Raw genomic sequence first — 2,474 nt, 5'->3', positions numbered from 1 at the left:
TGCTTCTTTGAATCTCTGTTTGCTTTTGGCTGTACCACGTGGCTTACAGGATCCTAGTTCCCCAACCAAGGGTCGAAACTGTGCCCTTGGCAGTGAAAACGTGGAGTCCTAACCTCTAGACCACCAGGGAATTCCTATCTGATTCTTGTCTCATTAGATGCCAGACATTGTGAATTTTACATCTGGCTGCTGAATTTCTTTGTATTCCTTTAAATATATTTGGCTTCTCTGTTGGGATGCAGCTAACCTATTTGGAAATAGTTTTGTAATTTTTTTTCAAGGTTTGCTTTTAAGTTTTGTCAGTGGGGACCAAAGCAGCCTTTAGTCTAGACTATAGTATCATTTAGCAAATAGTCTTTGGAGTATTCTCCAATGCCTTGTGTATGATGAGGTTTTCCATTCTGGCTATTAGGAATGTGAACTATTCCTAGACTTGGGAGATCGTCGGAGAATGTTTCACCTGTTCCTTTCTGATGGTTCATTATACAGCCTTGAGGAGATTCTTCATTCACATGTGATGATAAGTACTTAGCCAAAGACTCAAGAGAAACCCTCTGAAGATTTCAAGAGCTCTTTCTCTGTCTCCGTGGTGCAGCATTCCTTCCAATATTTTGCCCTGTAAACTCAAGCCCTCTTCATCTAAACTCTGTCTCCTCAACTCAGGGAACCCAGTGGCCTGTGCGTCGGGTCTCCCTCATTGAACTACAGCCTGGGAACTCCATCCAGACAGCAAATTGGGCAGCAATAGGGCTGAACACATTCTTTTCCCTTTTGTCAGGTATTATCGTTCTGTGCTACCTATTGTTCAATATCTGAAAACAATTGTTTTATATATTTTGCCTTTTTCCCAAAAAATCTGGCTATGCTGTGCAGCTTTCGGGATCTTAGTTCCCTGACCAGGGATTGAACCTGGGCCCTCAGCAGTGAAAGTGTGGAGCCCTAACCACTTGGCCACCAGGGAATTCCCCTTTGCCCATTTTTTAAGTCATTTAAAGTGGGAGGGTGAAAGCAGACCCTGTTATTCCATCATGGGCAGAGCTGATGTCTGCCTTGCTTGTCTCATCACACCAAACAACTTTATTTCTTGTTTTTAAAAATAGTTTATTTACCTTTGGCAGCACTGGGTCTTCACTGCTGTGTGCAGGCTTCCTCCAGTTGCGGGAGTGCTGGCTCCTCTTCATTGTGGTTTGCAGGCTTCTCAGTGTGGTGGGTCCTCTTGCTGCTGTGCGTGGGCTCTAGAGAGCAGGGGCTTCGGTAGTTGGGGTGCACGGGTTTAGTTGCTTGTGGCATGTGGAATCGGCTCAGACTGGGGATTGAAACCACGTTGCCTGCATTGCAAGGCGGATTCTTAACCACTGGACCACCAGGGAAGTCCACACCAGACAACTTTAAAGGCCACAGGTCGTGATATGATTTGACTGTCTTAGGATCATGGGTCTTTCCACCCACCAATCAGTTGTGGCCAGCGACTCTGAGCACAAAATTCTACTGCTAGAGTGGACTGCCTACTCAGTGGGGGCCATGGGAAGACAGGCTGATTTCCTTAGAAGAATCCGTGAGCCCAGACGGGCTCGAGGCCAGCTTGCATAAAGCAAATCTGCTTAGGAGTCGTTCTTTAACTCGTTTACTGGTTAGCCTGAAAACAACTCTGTTCGAGTGAGGAGAAGACAAGAAAGGAAGTTTTGAAACTAGCGCAGACTGCAGAGCAAACTGCCCTCACGGCCTTGCCAGCCGCGGTGCTGGAGGCGTCTAGGCCACTGAATGTCAGCATGGCCGACAGAGCATCACAGTGGGGACCCCAGGGGGGTTGAAGCAAAACCACATTTCAGCAGACAGCTACTTATTTATTTATTTTTGGCAGCTCTGGGTCTTCATTGCTTCATGCAGGCTTTCTCTAGTTTTGGGAGCAGGGGCTACTCTTGCTATAACTATTCTCCTTTCAGGAAACATGTTCTGTCTTGCTCCTGAAGTCCCATGGAAATAACTGGAATAGAAGGTTACCATGAAACTCAAGCTGAGCATTGTTTAATCCATCTTGCTCCAAAATGGGGCAACCCAGAGCTTCCCATTACTAAGTAGACTCCAGATTCTGAAGGCCTGTGTAAGTTACCCAAGCTTTGTTTACATCTTTATACCCTCCTCCCCTCCCCTGTCACATATGCTTCCATTTGCCCCATTTGGGAAGGAGTCCCCTATGATGAGCTAAACAAGGGTAAAAAGATTCTAGCCACATTTACAGATGGTTCCGTGAGGCATGCTGGTACTATCCAGAAGTGAATTGGTTCACCATTATTATATTAAAACCCATAGAAACTTCCATTTTGAAGACGGTAGCATAAAAAGAGTATTTCCTCTCTATCTTTTTGCAGTCATCCAAAAGCAATGGGGATAGGGAGGGAGGTGGGGGGGGGGTTCAGGATGGGGAACACATGTACACCTGTGGTGGATTCATGTCAATGTATGGCAAAACTACT

General features: G+C 46.0%; 1 non-coding gene across 1 annotated transcript; it reads right to left on the bottom strand.

The window, feature by feature from the left end:
- Positions 1 to 888: 888 nt before the first annotated feature.
- On the bottom strand, positions 889 to 961 carry TRNAE-UUC (transfer RNA glutamic acid (anticodon UUC)). Its single transcript has one exon. It is a non-coding gene; the product is annotated as a tRNA-Glu (tRNA).
- Positions 962 to 2,474: the final 1,513 nt, after the last annotated feature.

The sequence above is a fragment of the Ovis canadensis genome, chromosome 24 (assembly GCF_042477335.2).
Source record: "Ovis canadensis isolate MfBH-ARS-UI-01 breed Bighorn chromosome 24, ARS-UI_OviCan_v2, whole genome shotgun sequence".
NCBI lineage: Eukaryota > Metazoa > Chordata > Mammalia > Artiodactyla > Bovidae > Ovis > Ovis canadensis.
The sequence above is the reverse complement of the archived record's forward strand: the minus strand, read 5'-3'. Positions and strand labels throughout refer to the sequence as shown.